Source organism: Oncorhynchus tshawytscha, linkage group LG04 (genome assembly GCF_018296145.1).
Source record: "Oncorhynchus tshawytscha isolate Ot180627B linkage group LG04, Otsh_v2.0, whole genome shotgun sequence".
Classification (NCBI taxonomy): Eukaryota; Metazoa; Chordata; class Actinopteri; order Salmoniformes; family Salmonidae; genus Oncorhynchus; species Oncorhynchus tshawytscha.
In genome coordinates this window covers 2,274,265-2,298,243 of record NC_056432.1, presented here as the reverse complement: position 1 = coordinate 2,298,243, position 23,979 = coordinate 2,274,265, and positions in this window count along the sequence as shown.

The following is a 23,979-nucleotide window of genomic DNA, read 5'->3' as shown; positions in this document are numbered from 1 at the left end:
TACAAGTGCTGCTGATTTAAATGTGGTCTCTTGGCTATGGTACCCAGGTAGCCACACGCTGCACATCAGTGTTTTAGCACCCATTCCCCTTTCCTAGCTGCCCACACTTTACACAGGTTTACACTGCCACTTTAACGTCTGAAATTAGGAGTTGGCATAATTAAAATGCAGGATGATTGGGCCAAGTTGACCTTGGGTTATGAAATATGTTATTTGTGTGGCATTGGGTGCATCTGTGTATCGTGTTTGTCCTCACAGCTTTGCTTAGAATGGGTCTAGTTAGGTTGTGAATGTTTTCATGTTGTGATCCCTGCAACGCAGCCAAAATCCTGTTACTTACCATCAGACAAGGATATCTCTCAATGCTTACTGACTGTGGTTACATTACTACAAGTATTAAATGCGTTAAAAATGTGCTTTGTTTTTAGTAAACTAATGAACAACAAACCTTTGGATGGAACAGATATGATTTTTATTTGAAAGGGTTTTACTTCATTAAACTTCTTTCTTGTCTAACTTTGCTGTTGAAGTATAGACACCTGAGTTGCCAAACCAGTTCACCAGATTGGTTAACTCTTGAGGTTCCTAGGGGTCTCCACCCAGCAAGGTAAATCTGTTTTTAGTTTTAATGCACCGTATTGCTGGAACAAAACTCTAAAAACATCTTGATTTTCTGGTGTCGTTCGGGGTAATTTAAAGTATTGATCGGGACTTATTTATGGAGGAATGTAACTTTTTCTGGGTGATTTGTGATGTTTTATTTGTGCTTCCCAAGACTGAGTTTTTGTATATATTTTAATGTGTACATGTTTAGGTAGAATTGTTTCTTTGTTAGATGAGGTTCAGTTTAAATAATTAACATGAACAAGTACCACTCTGCACTTTGGTCCTCACCTTCTTCCATCGACGACCGTTACACACGGTCACACAGGGAGGAATCATCACATCAGCCGTGTGTTCATTCAGAACAGCTGTTCTTCGTCTCTGGTGTATTCTATTAGCCCAAAACAAGAGGAGCTTGGCCAATGGGAACATGTCATTCCCTCTAGTGGTGTGGGGGGCTGTGCTTTGGCAGAGTGGGTGGGGTTATATCCCGCCTGTTTGGCCCTGTCCGGGGTATCATCGGATGGGGCCACAGTGTCTCCTGACCCGTCCTGTCTCAGCCTCCAGTATTTATGCTGTAGTAGTTTATGTGTCGGGGGGCTAGGGTCAGTCTGTTATATCTGGAGTACTTCTCCTGTCTTATCCGGTGTCCTGTGTGAATTTAAGTATGATCTCTCTAATTCTCTCCCTCTCTCTTTCTTTCTCTCTCTCCGAGGACCTGAGCCCTAGGACCATGCCTCATTACTACCTGGCATGATGACTCCTTGCTGTCCCCAGTCCACCTGGTCGTGCTGCTGCTCCAGTTTCAACTGTTCTGCCTGCGGCTATGGAATCCTGGCCTGTTCACCGGAAGTGCTACCTGTCCCAGACCTGCTGTTTTCAACTCTCTAGAGACAACAGGAGCGGTAGAGATACTCTTAATGATCGGCTATGAAAAGCCAACTGACATTTACTCCTGAGGTGCTGACCTGTTGCACCCTCGATAACTACTGTGATTATTATTATTTAACCCACCTGGTCATCTATGAACGTTTGAACATCTTGGCCATGTTCTGTTATAATCTCCACCCGGCACAGCCAGAAGAGGACTGGCCACCCCTCAGAGCCTGGTTCCTCTCTAGGTTTCTTCCTAGGTTCTGGCCTTTCTAGGGAGTTTTTCCTAGCCACTGTGCTTCTACACCTGCATTGCTTGCTGTTTGGGGATTTAGGCTGGGTTTCTGTACAGCACTTTGAGACATCTGCTGATGTAAGAAGGGCTGTATAGGATCTCTGTAGAGTTAGTACCATGCTAGGATCTCTATGGAGTTAGTTCCAGACTAGGGCTCTTTGGAGTTAGTACCAGGCTAGGATCTCTGTGGAGTTAGTTCCAGGCTAGGATCTCTGTGGAGTTTGTACCAGGCTAGGATCTCTGTGGAGTTAGTACCATGCTAGGATCTCTGTGGAGTTAGTTCCAGGCTAGGGCTCTTTGGAGTTAGTACCAGGCTAGGATCTCTGTGGAGTTAGGACCAGGCTAGGATCTCTGTGGAGTTAGTACCAAGCTAGGATCTCTGTGGAGTTATTACCAGGCTAGGATCTCTGTGGAGTTAGTACCAGGCTAGGATCTCTTTGGAGTTAGTACCAGGCTAGGATCTCTGTGGAGTTAGTCCCAGGCTAGGATCTCTGTGGAGTTAGTACCAGGCTAGGATCTCTGTGGAGTTAGTCCCAGGCTAGGATCTCTGTGGAGTTAGTCCCAGGCTAGGATCTCTGTGGAGTTAGTCAATACACTGTCAATACACTGAAACAACACAAGGTGAAAGGTCAAGGAGTGGTCCTTGTTAGTACCGGTTTATAATGGTTACCTTGTTAGTACCGGTTATAATGGTAACCTTATTGAAGGGGACCTTGTTAGTACTGGTTTATAATGGTTACCTTGTTAGTACCGGTTTATAATGGTAACCTTGTTAGTACCGGTTTATAATGGTAACCTTATTGGTGGGGACCTTGTTAGTACCGGTTATAATGGTAACCTTGTTAGTACCGGTTTATAATGGTAACCTTGTTAGTACCGGTTTATAATGGTAACCTTATTGGTGGGGACCTTGTTAGTACCGGTTATAATGGTAACCTTGTTAGTACTGGTTTATAATGGTTACCTTGTTAGTACCGGTTTATAATGGTAACCTTGTTAGTACCGGTTTATAATGGTAACCTTGTTAGTACCGGTTATAATGGTAACCTTATTGGAGCGGACCTTGTTAGTGCCGGTTTATAATGGTTACCTTGTTAGTACCGGTTATAATGGTAACCTTATTGGAGGGGACCTTGTTAGTACCGGTTTATAATGGTTACCTTGTTAGTACCGGTTTATAATGGTAACCTTTTTAGTACCGGTTTATAATGGTAACCTTGTTAGTACCGGTTATAATGGTAACCTTATTGGAGGGGACCTTGTTAGTACTGGTTTATAATGGTTACCTTGTTAGTACCGGTTTATAATGGTAACCTTATTGGTGGGGACCTTGTTAGTACCGGTTATAATGGTAACCTTGTTGTAGGGGACCTTGTTACTACCGGTTTATAATGGTTACCTTATTGGAGGGGACCTTGTTAGTACCGGTTTATAATGGTTACCTTGTTAGTACCGGTTTATAATGGTAACCTTGTTAGTACCGGTTTATAATGGTAACCTTGTTAGTACCGGTTTATAATGGTAACCTTGTTAGTACCGGTTTATAATGGTAACCTTGTTAGTACCGGTTTATAATGGTTACCTTATTGGAGGGGACCTTGTTAGTACTGGTTATAATGGTTACCTTGTTAGTACCGGTTTATAATGGTTACCTTGTTAGTACTGGTTATAATGGTTACCTTGTTAGTACCGGTTATAATGGTTACCTTGTTAGTACCGGTTATAATGGTTACCTTGTTAGTACCGGTTATAATGGTTACCTTGTTAGTACCGGTTATAATGGTTACCTTGTTAGTACCGGTTTATAATGGTTACCTTGTTAGTACCGGTTATAATGGTTACCTTGTTAGTACCGGTTTATAATGGTAACCTTGTTAGTACCGGTTTATAATGGTAACCTTGTTAGTACCGGTTTATAATGGTTACCTTATTGGAGGGGACCTTGTTAGTACTGGTTATAATGGTTACCTTGTTAGTACCGGTTTATAATGGTTACCTTATTGGAGGGGACCTTGTTAGTGCTGGTTATAATGGTTACCTTGTTAGTACCGGTTTATAATGGTAACCTTGTTAGTACCGGTTTATAATGGTAACCTTGTTAGTACCGGTTTATAATGGTAACCTTGTTAGTACCGGTTTATAATGGTTACCTTATTGGAGGGGACCTTGTTAGTACTGGTTATAATGGTTACCTTGTTAGTACCGGTTTATAATGGTTACCTTGTTAGTACTGGTTATAATGGTTACCTTGTTAGTACCGGTTATAATGGTTACCTTGTTAGTACCGGTTATAATGGTTACCTTGTTAGTACCGGTTATAATGGTTACCGTGTTAGTACCGGTTATAATGGTTACCTTGTTAGTACCGGTTTATAATGGTTACCTTGTTAGTACCGGTTATAATGGTTACCTTGTTAGTACCGGTTTATAATGGTAACCTTGTTAGTACCGGTTTATAATGGTAACCTTGTTAGTACCGATTTATAATGTTTACCTTCTTGTAAAGTGTGATGAAGCGGTTATCTTTTTTTAATCAAAATTGAGGCAAATTCCCAGTAGGCTGCCATGTCCCAGTGGTTTCCATGTCCCAGTGGGTTTCCATGTCGCAGTAGGCCGCCATGTCCTAGTGGGCTGCCATGTCCCAGTGGACTGCCATGTCCTAGTGGGCCGCCATGTCCCAGTGGGTTTTCCATGTCCCAGTAGGCCGCCATGTCCTAGTGGGCTGCCATGTCCCACTGGACTGCCATGTCCCAGTGGGTTTCCATGTCCCAGTAGGCCACCATGTCCCAGTGGGTTTCCATGTCCCAGTAGGCTGCCATGTCCCAGTGGGTTTCCATGTCCCAGTAGGCCGCCATGTCCCAGTGGGTTTCCATGTCCCAGTGGGTTTCCATGCCATAGGCCGCCATGTCCTAGTGGGCTGCCATGTCCCAGTGGACTGCCCAGTGGGCCGCCATGTCCCAGTGGGTTTTCCATGTCCCAGTAGGCCGCCATGTCCATGTCTGGACTGCCATGTCCCAGTGGGTTTCCATGTCCCAGTAGGCCACCATGTCCCAGTGGGTTTCCATGTCCCAGTAGGCTGCCATGTCCCAGTGGGTTTCCATGTCCCAGTAGGCTGCCATGTCCCAGTGGGTTTCCATGTCCCAGTGGGCCGCCATGTCCCAGTGGGTTTCCATGTCCCAGTGGGCTGCCATGTCCCAGTGGGTTTCCATGTCCCAGTAGGCCGCCATGTCCCAGTGGGTTGCCATGTCCCAGCAGGCCGCCATGTCCCAGACAGTTTCCATGTCCCAGTAGGCTGCCATGTCCCAGTGGGCCATGTCCCAGTAGGCCGCCATGTCCTAGTGGGCTGCCATGTCCCAGTGGGTTTCCATGTCCCAGTAGGCCGCCATGTCCTAGTGGGCTGCCATGTCCAAGTAGGCCGCCATGTCCCAGTGGGCTGCCATGTCCCCCATGTCCTAGTGGGCTGCCATGTCCAAGTAGGCCGCCATGTCCCAGTGGACTGCCATGTCCCAGTAGGCCGCCATGTCCCAGTGGACTGCCATGTCCTAGTGGGCTGCCATGTCCCAGTAGGCTGCCATGTCCCAGTGGTCCGCCATGTCCTAGTGGGCTGCCATGTCCTAGTGGGCTGCCATGTCCTAGTGGGCTGCCATGTCCTAGTGGGCTGCCATGTCCTAGTAGGCTGCCATGTCCTAGTGGGCTGCCATGTCCCAGTAGGCTGCCATGTCCCAGTGGTCCGCCATGTCCTAGTGGGCTGCCATGTCCTAGTGGGCTGCCATGTCCTAGTGGGCTGCCATGTCCTAGTGGGCTGCCATGTCCTAGTAGGCTGCCATGTCCTAGTGGGCTGCCATGTCCCTGTAGGCTGCCATGTCCTAGTGGGCTGCCATGTCCTAGAGGGCTGCCATGTCCTAGTGGGCTGCCATGTCCTAGTGGGCTGCCATGTCCCAGTGGACTGCCATGTCCCAGTGGACTGCCATGTCCTAGTGGGCTGCCATGTCCCAGTAGGCCGCCATGTCCTAGTTGGATTTTGCATCTCACAACACTTTTTCAAATAATCAGCAGAGTGCTCAGTTGGCTGCGCTGGGTGTGCCAAGTCCCGGCTCCACCATCTCCACAGCATTTATTAAACTGTCTAACAAAGCCCTGGGACAATGCGGCTGCAGGCTCTCCAGAATTTTAATGTTATTTTTCATGGATTCCATCAGTGTTGTTTAAGAAAAAGAAACATCCCCTCCTGTTTTTGTAATTCAATTAGTGTTTTCAGAGGAAGCAGTGGGAAGGTTTCCGGGAAAGGAAGGTTTTGTTTACAGAATTATGATTGGGGTCAGAGCTGTATGGGGTCCCGGGGAGAGAATACCCCTGTGTAACCCTGTAAACAGACCCAATCAACCACACTACACAACTACACCAATGGCTAATCGCAGCAGCCAGTCACCACATAAAGGAATAGACCAGGTCATCACAACAGGCCTGTCAAGGATAGCTCCTTCATAGAAGTCTCCGTCTAACAACATGCATCTCATAGCCTCATTATGTCCTACCTTTTCAAATGTATAAAGGAATTACTATTGTCTAGAAATTTCCATCACCCTTTACATTAAGTTGATCTTACATATTTCGGGAAACATTTGATTTTATACTTAATTCGGGATAGGTGTCCCGTCCATGGGACAGTAAGTAACAAGAACAGGACATAGACATATCTGATATTGGCAGAAAGCTTAAATTCTTGTTAATCTAACTGCACTGTCCATTTTACAGTAGCTATTACAGTGAAATAATACCATGCTATTGTTTGAGGAGAGTGCACAGTTAAACAAATTAGGCATATTTGGGCAGTCTTGATACAACATTTAGAACAGAAATGCAATGGTTCGTTGGATCAGTCTAAAGCTTTGCACATACACTGCTGTCATCTAGTGGCCAAAATCGAAATTGCAGCTGGGCTGAAATAATACATTATGGCCTTTCTCTTGCATTTCAAAGATGATGGTACAAAAAAATACAAAAGAACTGTTAGTTTTTCTTTTTCTTTGCCATTTTCTTTTACCAGATCTAATGTGTTATATTCTTCTGCATTCCTACATTTCCACTAACATCAAAGTGTTTCCTTTCAAATGGTATCAAGAAAATTACATCTCCTTGCTTCAGGGTCTGAGTTACTGGCATTGTCATTTTAGAAGAAAATTTTAATTTTAGGCGAAAAATGAAAAAAGGGGATGACCATAAAGAGGTATTTAATGTAAAGGATTACTAGTTCTGTACTCTCTGTTTCACACAGGAATGTGAGGATGCTTTGGAGAATTCTCTCTCTCTCTTTTCCCGCAAGCACCCCAGCACTAGTCTATAACCCACCTAGCACCCCAGGGCTAGTCTATAACCCACCTAGCTCCCCAGGACTAGTCTATAACCCACCTAGTAACCCACCTAGCACCCCAGCACTAGTCTATAACCCACCTAGCACCCCAGGACTAGTCCATAACCCACCTGCTGATGAAAGCGTTCTGTTTTTCATCCCGGACCGCTGTCCAACTCTTTCTGCAGATCATGAGGATGTCACGCACTGATCTTTTTCACCTGTCCTTGTGCTTGTGTCCACCCTCCTCCAGGTGTCGCCCATCTTCCCAATTATCCCCGGTGTATTTATACCTGTGTTCTCTGTCTGTTTGTTGCCAGTTCATCTTGTTTGTTTCCAAGCCTCTCTTTGCTAGTTCTCTCGGTTTTGACCGTTGCCTGTCCTGACCCTGTACCCACCCGCCCGACCTCTCTGCCTTACCCTGATCCTGCCTACCGTCCTGTACCTTTGCCTTATCCTGGATTTTCAACCCCTGCCTGCCTTGACCTTTGTTTGTCTGCCCCTGTTTGCTATAATAACAGTGTTACTTCGACAGTGTATCTGGGTCTTACCTTGATTCCTGATAGAGGCATTGTATTGTAACCAAGGATATCCATTAGGGCAGGGGTATTCTTACCCTTCCAAATCCGGTGACAGCTGGTTGTCTGTTCTACCTGATAATTAATTGCACCCACCTGGTGTCCCAGGTCTAAATCAGTCCCTGATTAGAGGGGAATCACCCACCTGGTGTCCCCGGTCTAAATCAGTCCCTGATTAGAGGGGGATCACCCACCTGGTGTCCCAGGTCTAAATCAGTCCCTGATTAGAGGGGGATCACACACCTGGTGTCCCAGGTCTAAATCAGGAACAAAATAAGCAGTGGAACTGGCTTTGAGGTCCAGAGTTGAATTTGAGGGCATCAGGGGATGGGATGATCTGACTAAGGTCAGTGTGGGCTTCACCACAGCACTTCACACAACAAAGCAGCCTTACCGTCTAGTCTCACCGTAGCAACTCAACAACCGGGTTAGATTGTAAAGACAAACATTTCCCTTTACTATGCATGTCGATGTAAACACGGAATTTCTAACTAATCATTACTCCCAGGTGGAGGTCGTCAGGATAATAAACAGAGGAGAGTCTGGAGGCCAATTCTGAAGTGCAAACAAAGCGTGTGGAACAGATCTGCACTCCTGGTGTCCCAGGTCTAAATCAGGCCCTGATTAGAGGGGAATCACCCACCTGGTGTCCCAGGTCTAAATCAGTCCCTGATTAGAGGGGAATCACCCACCTGGTGTCCCAGGTCTAAATCAGGCAGGGAGGGTTGAGATAAGATCTGCACTCCTGGTGTCCTAGGTCTAAATCAGGCCCTGATTAGAGGAGAATCACCCACCTGGTGTCCCAGGTCTAAATCAGGCAGGGAGGGTTGAGATAAGATCTGCACTCCTGGTGTCCCAGGTCTAAATCAGGCAGGGAGGGTTGAGATAAGATCTGCACTCCTGGTGTCCCAGGTCTAAATCAGGCAGGGAGGGTTGAGATAAGATCTGCACTCCTGGTGTCCCAGGTCTACATCAGTCAGGGAGGGTTGAGATAAGATCTGCACTCCTGGTGTCCCAGGTCTAAATCAGTCAGGGAGGGTTGAGATAAGATCTGCACTCCTGGTGTCCCAGGTCTAAATCAGTCAGGGAGGGTTGAGATAAGATCTGCACTCCTGGTGTCCCAGGTGTAAATCAGTCAGGGAGGGTTGAGATAAGATCTGCACTCCTGGTGTCCCAGTTCTAAATCAGTCAGGGAGGGTTGAGATAAGATCTGCACTCCTGGTGTCCCAGGTCTAAATCAGTCAGGGAGGGTTGAGATAAGATCTGCACTCCTGGTGTCCCAGGTCTAAATCAGTCAGGGAGGGTTGAGATAAGATCTGCACTCCTGGTGTCCCAGGTCTAAATCAGTCAGGGAGGGTTGAGATAAGATCTGCACTCCTGGTGTCCCAGGTCTAAATCAGGCCCTGATTAGACTCCTGGGAGAATCACCCACCTGGTGTCCCAGGTCTAAATCAGTCAGGGAGGGTTGAGATAAGATCTGCACTCCTGGTGTCCCAGGTCTAAATCAGTCAGGGAGGGTTGAGATAAGATCTGCACTCCTGGTGTCCCAGGTCTAAATCAGTCAGGGAGGGTTGAGATAAGATCTGCACTCCTGGTGTCCCAGGTCTAAATCAGTCAGGGAGGGTTGAGATAAGATCTGCACTCCTGGTGTCCCAGGTCTAAATCAGTCAGGGAGGGTTGAGATAAGATCTGCACTCCTGGTGTCCCAGGTCTAAATCAGTCAGGGAGGGGGATCTGGGTTGAGATAAGATCTGCACTCCTGGTGTCCCAGGTGTAAATCAGTCAGGGAGGGTTGAGATAAGATCTGCACTCCTGGTGTCCCAGGTCTAAATCAGTCAGGGAGGGTTGAGATAAGATCTGCACTCCTGGTGTCCCAGGTCTAAATCAGTCAGGGAGGGTTGAGATAATATCTGCACTCCTGGTGTCCCAGGTCTAAATCAGTCAGGGAGGGTTGAGATAAGATCTGCACTCCTGGTGTCCCAGGTCTAAATCAGTCAGGGAGGGTTGAGATAAGATCTGCACTCCTGGTGTCCCAGGTCTAAATCAGTCAGGGAGGGTTGAGATAAGATCTGCACTCCTGGTGTCCCAGGTCTAAATCAGTCAGGGAGGGTTGAGATAAGATCTGCACTCCTGGTGTCCCAGGTCTAAATCAGTCAGGGAGGGTTGAGATAAGATCTGCACTCCTGGTGTCCCAGGTCTAAATCAGTCAGGGAGGGTTGAGATAAGATCTGCACTCCTGGTGTCCCAGGTCTAAAACTCCTGGTGTCCCAGGTCTAAATCAGGGAGGGTTGAGATAAGATCTGCACTCCTGGTGTCCCAGGTCTAAATCAGTCAGGGAGGGTTGAGATAAGATCTGCACTCCTGGTGTCCCAGGTCTAAATCAGTCAGGGAGGGTTGAGATAAGATCTGCACTCCTGGTGTCCCAGGTCTAAATCAGTCAGGGAGGGTTGAGATAAGATCTGCACTCCTGGTGTCCCAGGTCTAAATCAGTCAGGGAGGGTTGAGATAAGATCTGCACTCCTGGTGTCCCAGGTCTAAATCAGTCAGGGAGGGCTGAGATAAGATCTGCACTCCTGGTGTCCCAGGTCAGGGAGGGTTGAGATAAAATCAGGCAGGGAGGGTTGAGATAAGATCTGCACTCCTGGTGTCCCAGGTCTAAATCAGTCAGGGAGGGTTGAGATAAGATCTGCACTCCTGGTGTCCCAGGTCTAAATCAGTCAGGGAGGGTTGAGATAAGATCTGCACTCCTGGTGTCCCAGGTCTAAATCAGTCAGGGAGGGTTGAGATAAGATCTGCACTCCTGGTGTCCCAGGTCTAAATCAGTCAGGGAGGGTTGAGATAAGATCTGCACTCCTGGTGTCCCAGGTCTAAATCAGTCAGGGAGAGTTGAGATAAGATCTGCACTACTGTTTAGTCAGTCGGTCCTGGTCTGATGCATCCGTTGGAGAGAGAGGGGTTTACATCGCAACACTAATGAGCCTAACAGGGGTTATAGAAACACACTCAGGGAGGGTTGAGATAAGACCAGGTGTCTCTTTTTTTGCGGCAGTGTGCAACCCGTGACCCATCTGTGTGTGTAACTCAACAGTTCTGTAATATGGCTCACAAGCCCCCCCCGTTACTTTATGGGAACAAAGTTTACCAGATGCACACTAGTCAGTTCACGGCTGATCGTTATTCTTGTTGCCTGAGTAACAAGTCAACAAGCAGCCTGCCAACATAATGTACCGTAACGCTGGCTGTAATCCTTATTTAATCCTTTTCCTTAGGTAGTGCACTACTTTTGATCCAGCGCTATATGTACAGATGTCAGATCTTAATATGACACGTTTCATTGCAGGAGGAAAAAAATCCTGCAGCAGGAGAATTTGAATAAATAAAAAATACTTAGAATCTCCGACCAGGTAGTGATGTTTACAGGCTATACAATGCACTGCAGTACTGTACCTAGGAGCTATGGTTTGGGGAAAGCTGTGCAAAACAACCGACCTCATACTGTACCATCAAGTATCATTGTGTATTCTCACAGGCTGCTAGAGCACTGTGAACTGTTGTAGCACGGTGGTCTGAGGAGCATGCTTGGGCTCCGAGCATCGTGAGATCGTACCCAGTGCTGGGCAATTGTTTTGACACTTTGTATGAATGTAAACTAATGTTGGTGTAGCCTACTGTTATTATTTTACCAATCACAAGGCAGCTGACTTTTGCCTACTTGCCGACAGAGGTCCTTACCTTTGTTGGTAGCAGTTTTCCAGTAGGTTACTGCCAGGGCCATTATGTACCTGTACACTGTGTACAAAACATTAAGAGCACCTTCCTAATATTAAGTTGCCCTCAGAACAGCCTCAATTCGTCAGGTCATGGACTCTACAAGGTGTTGAAAGCATTCCACAGGGATGCTGGCCCCATGTTGACTCCAATGCTTCTCACAGTTGTGTCAAGTTGGCTGGATGTCCTTTGTGTGGTGGACCATTCTTGATACACACGGGAAACTGTTGAGAGTGAAAAACCCAGCAGCTTTGTAGTTCTTGACACAAACCGGTACCCCTGGCACCTACTACCATAACCCGTACTAAGGCACTTCAATCCTTTGTCCTGCCCATTCACCCTCTGAATGACGTACATACACAATCCATGTCTCAATTGTCTCAAGGCTTAAAAATCCTTCTTCAACCAGTCTCCTCCCCTTCATCTACACGGATTGAAGTAGATTTAACAAGTGACATCAATAAGGGATCATAACTGTTACCTGGATTCACCTGGTCAGTCTATGTCACGGAAATGTTCCTAATGTTTTGTCCGCTCAGTGTACAGTATATGGCTCTGGTTGCTGTCATTTGGGTCGGGATTGGAAGCCAGCATCACGTGATAACGCATTCCCCGAGACGTTTGTAGCCACTGTACCAGAGTGAGCAGCTAGTGCCAGCATCACGTGATAACGCATTCCCCGAGACGTTTGTAGCCACTGTACCAGAGTGAGCAGCTAGTGCTAGCCATTCAGTGAAACACCTTATCTGACATTAATAACAAGTAAACAAGTAACAGAATCAATATCCTCGGTACCTGTTCATGAAGTTGACACCGACCAGAATAATTATCCTTGGGTATAGGGTCGTCATCTCACATGTATTGATATCATATAGGCTACAGGCTACGATTTATTGAAATAGCTCAATAAACTATTCTATTGACTTTTCAAGAATGATTAATAACCAGAATAGTGGTGTTTCACTGTTGAGCATTTAATCTGCAAATATTTTTTTAATATTTTTTGTAACTAATTGATACAACTATCTCACCGGTCCATGTTATTAAATGACACTGATGTTCAAGATAACTTTGATATTTGTACAACTAATATTGAAATGTGATATGATGCAATCTAACTAGATTATAAGGCACAGGCTACTTTAATGCATTGGATAAAAAAACAAATACTGGCATGTGATAAAGGATAACATGTCCAAAATAATTCTATAAATGCATATCAAACAGGAATATATATTCAATGAAATTAATCCATCATTGTAATAATCTTGGTCAAATGGCCCTTACACAGCCTGGTGGTGTGTTTTGGTTCATAGTCCTGTTGTTAAAAAGTCCTGTTGTTAAACAAATGATAGTCCCACTAAGTGCAAACCAGATGGGATGGCGTATCACTGCGTATCACTGCAGAATGCTGTGGTAGCTATGCTGGTTAAGTGGGCCTTGAACTCTAAATAAATCATAGACAGTGTCACCAGCAAAGCACTCCCACACCATCACACCTCCTCCTCCATGCTCCACGGTGGCAACCACACAAACAGAGATAATCAGTTCACCTACTCTGCGTCTCACAAAGACACGGCGATTGGAACCAAAAATCTCAAATTTGGACTCATCAGACCAAAGGACAGATTTTTGCCGGTCTAATGTCCTTTGCTCGTGTTGGCCCAAGAAACTTGAAACATGAAGGCCTGATTCAGTCTCCTCTGAACAGTTGATGTTGAGACTTGTCTGTTACATGAACATTGTGAAGCATTTATTTGGGCTGCAATATTAGGTGCAGTTAACTCTAATGAACTAATCCTCTACAGCAGAGGTAACTGGGTTTTCCTTTCCTGTGGCGGTCCTCATGAGAGCTAGTTTCATCATAGCACTTGATGTTTTTTGCGACTGCACTCAAATAAACTTTTTTTATGTTCTTGAAATGTTTTGACTGATGATTGACTGACCTTGTCTTAAAGTAATGGACCATCATTTCTCTTTGCTAACTTGAGCTGTTCTTGCCATAATATGGTATTTGACCAAATACGGCTATCTTCTGTACACCAACACTACCTTGTCACAACTGATTGGCTCAAAATTCCACAAATGAACTTTTAACAAGGCACACCTGTTAATTGAAATGCATTCCAGGTGACTACCTCATGAAGCTGGTTGAGAGAATACCAAGAGTGTGCAAAGCTGTCATCAAGGCAAAGGGTGGCTACTTTGAAGAATCTCAAACATAAAATATATTTTGATTTGTTTAACACTTTTTTGGTTACTACATGGAAATAAATAGCAAAAATAAAGAAAACCCTGGAATGAGTAGACATGTCCAAACTTTTTAATGGTACTTTATATCAACTACCTTGTACCTCTGCATATCGACTAGGTTCTGGTACCCAGTGCATATAGCCAAGTTATCATTGACTAGGTTCTGGTACCCAGTGCATATAGCCAAGCTATCATTGACTAGGTTCTGGTACCCAGTGCATATAGCCAAGCTATCATTGACTAGGTTCTGGTACCCAGTGCATATAGCCAAGTTATCATTGACTAGGTTCTGGTACCCAGTGTATATAGCCAATTTATCATTGACTAGGTTCTGGTACTCCCTGGATATAGCCAAGCTATCATTGACTAGGTTCTGGTACTCCCTGTATATAGCCAAGTTATCATTGACTAGGTACGGGTACTCCCTGTATATAGCCAAGCTATCATTGACTAGGTACGGGTACTCCCTGTATATAGCCAAGCTATCATTGACTAGGTACGGGTACTCCCTGTATATAGCCAAGCTATCATTGACTAGGTACGGGTACTCCCTGTATATAGCCAAGCTATCATTGACTAGGTACGTGTACTCCCTGTACATAGCCAAGCTATCATTGACTAGGTACGGGTACTCCCTGTATATAGCCAAGCTATCATTGACTATCATCCCTGTATATAGCCAAGTTATCATTGACTAGGTACGTGTACTCCCTGTATATAGCCAATCTATCATTGACTAGGTACTGGTACTCCCTGTATATATCCAAGCTATCATTGACTAGGTACGGGTACTCCCTGTATATAGCCAAGCTATCATTGACTAGGTACGGGTACTCCCTGTATATAGCCAAGCTGTCATTGACTAGGTACTGGTACTCCCTGTATATAGCCAAGCTATCATTGACTAGGTACGGGTACTCCCTGTATTGACTAGGTACGGGTACTCCCTGTATTGACTAGGTACGGGTACTCCCTGTATTGACTAGGTACGGGTACTCCCTGTATTGACTAGGTACGGGTACTCCCTGTATTGACTAGGTACGGGTACTCCCTGTATTGACTAGGTACGGGTACTCCCTGTATTGACTAGGTACGGGTACTCCCTGTATATAGCCAAGCTATCATTGACTAGGTACTGGTACTCCCTGTATATAGCCAAGCTATCATTGACTAGGTACGGGTACTCCCTGTATTGACTAGGTACGGGTACTCCCTGTATTGACTAGGTACGGGTACTCCCTGTATTGACTAGCGGGTACTCCCTGTATTGACTAGGTACGGGTACTCCCTGTATTGACTAGGTACGGGTACTCCCTGTATTGACTAGGTACGGGTACTCCCTGTATTGACTAGGTACGGGTACTCCCTGTATATAGCCAAGCTATCATTGACTAGGTACGGGTACTCCCTGTATATAGCCAAGCTATCATTGACTAGGTACGGGTACTCCCTGTATTGACTAGGTACGGGTACTCCCTGTATATAGCCATGCTGTATTGTGCATTTATTCCTTGTGTTCCTATTTTTGTCCGTACATTATACATTTTAAATAAAGGGCAAGTAAGTAAACATTTCACTGTTAGTCTACACCTGTTGTTAACGAAGCAAATTTGATTTGATTTGAGTTCCCTCACTTACAATGTAGATTACTGGAAGAATTCCCTACATGACAAGAGTTTAAATATTGAACACTCTGGAAAGTGTTAAATAGAGCCAGAATAGAGTTAACTGTGTGAGCCATGATTAAAGCCTTAATAGTCTGTCTCTCGATGGCTAGCTGCAAGACAACCTCTCTCTCCCTGGGTAGCTATCTACCATGCAGTGGAAGCTTCTGACATTTTTGAGACACTTAACCTTTAAACAAGGGTGATGATGCATCATTAATGCATCGTTAATCTAAAAGGGCAAAGCCTTCCTCTCCTTGTTCTCTTATCTAAAAGGATCTGTTATGGCAAAGCTTTCCTCACCAGACACTATTAACATGTCTGTCAGGCAGGCCCGACTGAGCACAGAGCAAGTGGATGGAAATCTACTACTTGAAAATAGAATCCAAGACACATTTTAATTAGATGTGGAATACAGCTTGTTATTATTACACCGTTTTTACAGTTTTATTTGAGCTTTATTAAAATGTGATTGCAGATTAAACTAACCTTAAATATCAGTGTAGCTGGTGTCAAACAGATCGACAGATGACACAATCTCAATCGCACTACAACACTGCCCTTTCCCACCTGGACAAAAGGAACACCTGTGTGAGAATGTTGTTAATTGACTACAGCTCAGCGTTCAACCCCATAGCACCCACAAAGCTCATCAATAAGCTAAGGACACTAGGACTAAACACCTCCCTCTGCAACTGGATCCTGGACTTCCTGACAGGCCGCCCAATGTGGTAAGGGTAGGCAACAATACATCTGCCACGCTGATCCTCAACACGGGGGCCCTTCAGAGGTGTGTGCTCAGTCCCCTCCTGTACTCCCTGTTCACCCATGACTGCGTGGCCCAGCACAACTCCAACGCCATCATTAAGTTTGCTGATGACACAACAGTGGTAGGCCTGATCACCGACAATGATGAGACAGCCCATAGGGAGGAGGTCAGAGACCTGGCAGTGTGGTGCCAGGACAACAATCTCCCTCTCCATGTGAGCAAGACAAAGGAGCTGATCGTGGACTACAGGAAAAGGAGGGCCGAACATATAGACTGGACTGAAGTGGATCGGGTCGAGAGTTTCAAGTTCCTTTGTGTCCACCTCACCAACAAACTATCATGGTCCAAACAAATCAAGAGAGTTGTGAAGTGACAACACCTTTTCCCCCTCAGGAGATTGAAAAGACTTGGCATGGGTCCCCAGATCTTAAAAAAGTTATACAGCTGCACCATCGAGAGCATCCTGACCGGTTGCATCACCACCTGGTATGGCAACTGCTCGGCATCCCACCGTAAGGTGCAAAAGAGGGTAGTGTGTAAGGCCCAGTACATCACTGGGGCCAAGCTTCCTGACGTCCAGGACCTCTATACCAGGCGGTGTCAGAGGTAGGACCAAAAAAATGGTCAAAGACTCCGGTCACCCAAGTCATAGACTGTTCTCTCTGCTACCGCACGGAAAGTGGTACCAGAGCACCAAGTCTAGGTCCAAAAAGCTCCTTAACAGCTTCTACCCCCAAGCCATAAGCCTGCTGAACAAATGACCACCCAGGTTATTTACATTGACCCCCCCTTTGTTTTTACACAGTTGCTACTCGCGGTTTATTATCTATGCATAGTGACTTCACCCCTACCTACATGTACAGATTACCTGACTAACATGTACCCCGCACATTGACTCGGTACCGGTACCCCCTGTATATAGCCTCGTTATTGTTATTTTATTGTGTGACTTTTATTTGTTGAATTTTTTTACTTTAGTTTATTTTTTAAATGTTTTCTTAACTCTATTTCCTTAAAACGGCATTGTTGGTTAAGGGTTTGTAAGTAAGCATTTCACTGTAAGGTCTACACCTGTTGTATTCAGCACGTGACAAATAACATTTGATCAGATTCTGATTTTTCACGCGTCACTACTTTACAGGAGAGTTATTTGAACGTAAACACATTATTATTTTTTTAATGCGTTTTTTTTGTTTGTTGCCAAAAATGCCTTCTGGAACGTTTATGAACGTTCATGTGCCTTAATAACAAACTTGTATGCCACCTGAAAATACAAATGCAATTGTTAAATTAAGAGCCTAGTTGGTTTATCCATGGAAAAAGTCAGGAACCTATTTTTTAAATATTTTTTTTATTTCACCTTTATTTAACCAGGTAGGCTAGTTGAGAACAAGTTCTCATTTGCAACTGCGACCTGGCCAAGATAAAGCATAGCAGTGTGAGCAGACAACACAGAGTTACACATGGAATAAACAATTAACAAGTCAATAACACAGTAGAAAACAAAGGGGGGAGTCTATATACAATGTGTGCAAAAGGCATGAGGAGGTAGGCGAATAATTACAATTTTGCAGATTAACACTGGAGTGATAAATGATCAGATGGTCATGTACAGGTAGAGATATTGGTGTGCAAAAGAGCAGAAAAGTAAATAAATAAAAACAGTATGGGGATGAGGTAGGTGAAAATGGGTGGGCTATTTACCAATAGACTAAGTACAGCAGCAGCGATCGGTTAGCTGCTCAGATAGCTGATGTTTGAAGTTGGTGAGGGAGATAAAAGTCTCCAACTTCAGCGATTTTTGCAATTCGTTCCAGTCACAGGCAGCAGAGTACTGGAACGAAAGGCGGCCAAATGAGGTGTTGGCTTTAGGGATGATCAGTGAGATACACCTGCTGGAGCACGTGCTACGGATGGGTGTTGCCATCGTGACCAGTGAACTGAGATAAGGCGGAGCTTTACCTAGCATGGACTTGTAGATGACCTGAGCCAGTGGGTCTGGCGACGAATATGTAACGAGGGCCAGCCGACTAGAGCATACAAGTCGCAGTGGTGGGTGGTATAAGGTGCTTTAGTGACAAAACGGATGGCACTGTGATAGACTGCATCCAGTTTGCTGAGTAGAGTGTTGGAAGCCATTTTGTAGATGACATCGCCGAAGTCGAGGATCGGTAGGATAGTCAGTTTTACTAGGGTAAGCTTGGCAGCGTGAGTGAAGGAGGCTTTGTTGCGGAATAGAAAGCCGACTCTTGATTTGATTTTCGATTGGAGATGTTTGATATGAGTCTGGAAGGAGAGTTTGCAGTCTAGCCAGATACCTAGGTACTTATAGATGTCCACATATTCAAGGTCGGAACCATCCAGGGTGGTGATGCTAGTCGGGCATGCGGGTGCAGGCAGCGATCGGTTGAAAAGCATACATTTGGTTTTACTAGCGTTTAAGAGCAGTTGGAGGCCACGGAAGGAGTGTTGTATGGCATTGAAGGTTGTTTGGAGGTTAGATAGCACAGTGTCCAATGACGGGCCGAAAGTATATAGAATGGTGTCGTCTGCGTAGAGGTGGATCAGGGAATCACCCGCAGCAAGAGCAACATCATTGATATATACAGAGAAAAGAGTCGGCCCGAGAATTGAACCCTGTGGCACCCCATAGAGACTGCCAGAGGACCGGACAGCATGCCCTCCGATTTGACACACTGAACTCTGTCTGCAAAGTAATTGGTGAACCAGGCAAGGCAGTCATCCGAAAAACCGAGGCTACTGAGTCTGCCGATAAGAATATGGTGATTGACAGAGTCGAAAGCCTTGGCAAGGTCAATGAAGAGGCTGCACAGTACTGTCTTTTATCGATGGCGGTTATGATATCGTTTAGTACCTTGAGTGTGGCTGAGGTGCACCCGTGACCGGCTCGGAAACCAGATTGCACAGCGGAGAAGGTACGGTGGGATTCGAGATGGTCAGTGACCTGTTTGTTGACTCGGCTTTCGAAGACCTTAGATAGGCAGGGCAGGATGGATATAGGTCTGTAACAGTTTGGGTCCAGGGTGTCTCCCCCTTTGAAGAGGGGGATGACTGCGGCAGCTTTCCAATCCTTGGGGATCTCAGACGATATGAAAGAGAGGTTGAACAGGCTGGTAATAGGGGTTGCGACACTGGCGGCGGATAGTTTCAGAAATAGGGGGTCCAGATTGTCAAGCCCAGCTGATTTGTACGGGTCCAGGTTTTGCAGCTCTTTCAGAACATCTGCTATCTGGATTTGGGTAAAGGAGAACCTGGAGAGGCTTGGGCGAGGAGCTGCCGGGAGGGCGGAGCTGTTGGCCGAGGTTGGAGTAGCCAGGCGGAAGGCATGGCCAGCCGTTGAGAAATGCTTATTGAAGTTTTCGATAATCATGGATTTATCGGTGGTGACCGTGTTACCTAGCCTCAGTGCAGTGGGCAGCTGGGAGGAGGTGCTCTTGTTCTCCATGGACTTCACAGTGTCCCAGAACTTTTTGGAGTTGGAGCTACAGGATGCAAACTTCTGCCTGAAGAAGCTGGCCTTAGCTTTCCTGACTGACTGCGTGTATTGGTTCCGGACTTCCCTGAACAGTTGCATATCACGGGGACTATTCGATGCTATTGCAGTCCGCCACAGGATGTTTTTGTGCTGGTCGAGGGCAGTCAGGTCTGGGGTGAACCAAGGACTGTATCTGTTCTTAGTTCTGCATTTTTTGAAAGGAGCATGCTTATCTAAAATGGTGAGGAAGTTACTTTTAAAGAATGACCAGGCATCCTCAACTGACTGGATGCGGTCAATGTCCTTCCAGGATACCCGGGCCAGGTCGATTAGAAAGGCCTGCTCACAGAAGTGTTTTAGGGAGCGTTTGACAGTGATGAGGGGTGGTCGTTTGACTGCGGCTCCGTAGCGGATACAGGCAATGAGGCAGTGATCGCTGAGATCCTGGTTGAAGACAGCGGAGGTGGATTTGGAGGGCCAGTTGGTCAGGATGATGTCTATGAGGGTGCCAGTAGCTATAGCCTACTGTTAGGGTTGTACCTGAAGGGTTCCTTGATGATTTGTGTGAGATTGAGGGCATCTAGCTTAGATTGTAGGACTGGCGGGGTGTTAAGCATATCCCAGATTAGGTCACCTAACAGAATAAACTCTGAGGCTAGATGGGGGGCGATCAATTCACAAATGGTGTCCAGGGCACAGCTGGGAGCTGAGGGGGGTCGGTAGCAGGCGGCAACAGTGAGAGACTTATTTCTGGAGAGAGTAATTTTCAAAATTAGTAGTTCGAACTGTTTGGGTGTGGACCTGGAAAGTATGACATTACTTTGCAGGCTATCTCTGCAGTAGACTGCAACTTCTCCCCCTTTGGCAGTTCTATCTTGACGGAAGATGTTATAGTTGGGTATGGAAATCTCTGAATTTTTGGTGGCCTTCCTGAGCCAGGATTCGGACACAGCAAGGACATCAGGGTTAGCAGAGTGTGCTAGAGCAGTGAGTAAAACAAACTTAGGGAGGAGGCTTCTGATGTTGACATGCATGAAACCAAGGCTTTTTCGATCACAGAAGTCAACAAATGAGGGTGCCTGGGGACATGCAGGGCCTGGGTTTACCTCCACATCACCCGCGGAACAGAGAAGGAGTAGTATGAGGGTGCGGCTAAAGGCTATCAAAACTGGTCGCCTAGAACGTTGGGGACAGAGAATAAGAGGAGCAGGTTTCTGGGCATGGTAGAATATATTCAGGGCATAATGCGCAGACAGGGGTATGGTGGGGTGCGGGTACAGCGGAGGTAAGCCCAGGCAGTGGGTGATGATGAGAGAGGTTGTATCTCTGGACATGCTGGTTGTAATGGGTGAGGTCACCGCATGTGTGGGAGGTGGGACAAAGGAGTTATCAGGGGTATGAAGAGTAGAACTAGGGGCTCCATTGTGAACTAGAACAATGATAACTAACCCGAGCAACAGTATACAAGGCATATTGACATTTGAGAGAGACATACAGCGAGGCATACAGTAATCACAGGTGTTGAATTGGGAAAGCTAGCTAAAACAGTAGGTGAGACAACAGCTAATCAGCTAGCACAACAACAGCACGTAAAATGGCGTTGACTAGGCAAACAAGCAGAATGGAGTACCGTGATTAATGGACAGTCCAGAGTGCATCAGCTATGTAGCCAAGAGATCAGTGTCCAGGGGGCAGCGGTGGATGGGGCAGGGAAGCTGGACTGGCGAGTGTTATCCAGGTTGAAAAAAAGTTAACAATGACTAAATAGCTTGTAGCTAGTTAGCTGGTTAGCTTCTGGAGGTTCTTGAGTGTGTTCTAAAATTTAAAAATAATAGCGATTCCGTATCACATTGGGTGAGGCAGGTTTCCGGAAAGGTATAAACAGATTAAAAATCAAGAAGAGATAGAAAGTAAATATGGGTTTGGTGAGTGTTTGGGACGTGGCGATTCAGACGGTTAGCAGGCCTGTGCTAACAAGCTAACAGTTCGTAGGCCCGGGCTAAACAAGGTAGCAGTTAGCAGGCCGAGTTTAGCAAGCAGGGAGATAGCGAGGGCTAGAGAGTTAGCCTTTGGGGGACGTCGCGATGGGGTGAGTCTGTTTATTCCTCTTCATGCGGTGACATCGATAGACCGGTCGTGGGCCCGGGTATTGTAGCCCAGGAGTATGCTACGGTGGTAGTACAGGTGCGCTGGCCTGGCTAGCTTCACACTAAGTGGGTGGAAGCGCTAGCCAGGGGTAATCATCCGGGGTTGCGGTTTAGCTAGATAGCTAGTTGTGAAGATCCAGCTGAAAAATGTTCCGTTTGCGGTGGGAATCCGTGGATGAATCCGGGGATGAAAAATAAATAGGTCCGTTATGCTCTGGTTAGAGTCGCGTTCGAACTGGCGAGAGCTTTCCGAGCTAAAGGTTAGCTTAGCTGATGACCGGTTAGCTGAAGACCGCTAGCATAGCTGGTGGTTAGCTGGCTAGCTTCAGTTGAGGGGTTCCGGTTCCGAAGTAAATATAAATACTTTAGGAAAAATAGCTACATTGGGTGAGGCGGGTTGCAGGAGAGTATTTGGAAGCTTAGGTTTAGCAAAATGTTTTTAAAGAGATATGCGAAGAAAAATATGTAAAAAACAAAAAGAAACGATATATACAAGGGACACGACGCGACAGGACGACTTACTGCTACGCCATCTTGGATCACCCTAGCCATAATTTGCTGAGAGATCAATTCGGATTGGTCTGCCATGTAGCCCGCTTCAGTCTATAACATGAGCTGCTCAGTATGTAGTAGGTTATCCTTTCTAACTTGGCTGTTTTGAAAGATATCACGAAGAACTGCATACGTGTTGCTAATGCTCTCCACTTTCTGGAGGATGGAGTTTTCAAATCTGTGTAATGCGCAGTGGAAGCAGAATACGATAGCTAAGGAGATGGAGAAAATCCATTTGATTGCAAATAAATGCAGTCAAGATTAGAACACACAGAAGAAGGCTTGTATGAACACCGGTCTCTGGATCTTCAAACTAAGGCCATGGCATCCATGACATCTTATAAAATAGTCGTTTTCAGATATTATATACGTTTCTAATTTAGTCAGAAAGTTGTTGCAAGTGTTCTGATTGGTGTTTATATATTGGAGAGTTGAGACCAAATCACGGACGCTGGACAGAGTGGATTTCAGTTGTAACAAAAGACAGTTTTAATGAGTCAAAGATATCTTGTCCCGCAGTTTTACGTGCACGGATCTAGTTCATATAACTCGGCAAGGAGTCAGGTGAAAAAGAGGCCTTATACAAAGGTTACATTCATTTTTATACATTGAATAAAGTAGGTGGAGTCTTGTCGTTTTGGTCTTCTGACTGGTCACAAAGGGTTGGAGGCGGGCCTTGCTCTAGCCAGAGCGGGCCCCATTGGTGCATAGCAGAGTCTTGTTCTCTGAGCTCCCTGACCAGTAGAGGGGGTGAGATGTGTGTTTATACAAGGAGACATTTGTGTATCAGGAAATCTGACACAGGAGAGCAGAGGGGGTCAGTTTTATGGCTGGGTGTATGTGTTCTTGCGATGGAATGTCTTTGTTTCCTGGGGTCGGGAGACAACAAAGCTGAGGGGATAGTGTTAGGGGGGTAATTTTATTGCTGGCTGTGTGAGCTAGTTCCTGTTTTAACAGGGGTAGGTAAGATGACTTGAGTCAGGCTGTTTGGCTTGGCGCTGTATAATATATGAGCTATGTGTATGAATGTTTACATATATATATATATATATGACACAAGTTAAAGTGTACTGTTAGCTAGTTCGCTAACGTTAGCTGGCTGGCTTGCTATCTAACGTTACGTGTATGATCTGTGTAGTAATGTTATTCATATCGCAGAGTCATTTGCATGGCTAGTTATAGCCGAATGTTAGCTAGTTAGCTAACATTGAACCTAGCTAGTTGGTTATCTTCAGCTCCCAGCAGATTTAGCTATAGCCTAATGTTAGCATTGCTAGCTATAGCCTAATGTTAGCATTGCTATAGCCTAATAGCTAACATTGAACCTAGCTAGTTGGTTATCTTCAGCTCCCAGCAGATTTAGCTATAGCCTACTGTTAGCATTGCTAGCTATAGCCTAATGTTAGCATTGCTAGCTATAACCTAATGTTAGCATTGCTATAGCCTAATAGCTAACATTGAACCTAGTTGGTTAGCTTTAGCTACCTTTAGATTCATTCAGGGTTGTAATGTTACGAGTTGGGATTATGGTTCATTGTTTAGCTAGCTAACATGTCTAAACAAATGACCCCACTATGCAAGTCACTGTACTGTTTATGCCTTCTGTATCCTGTGCATGTGACAAATAAAAG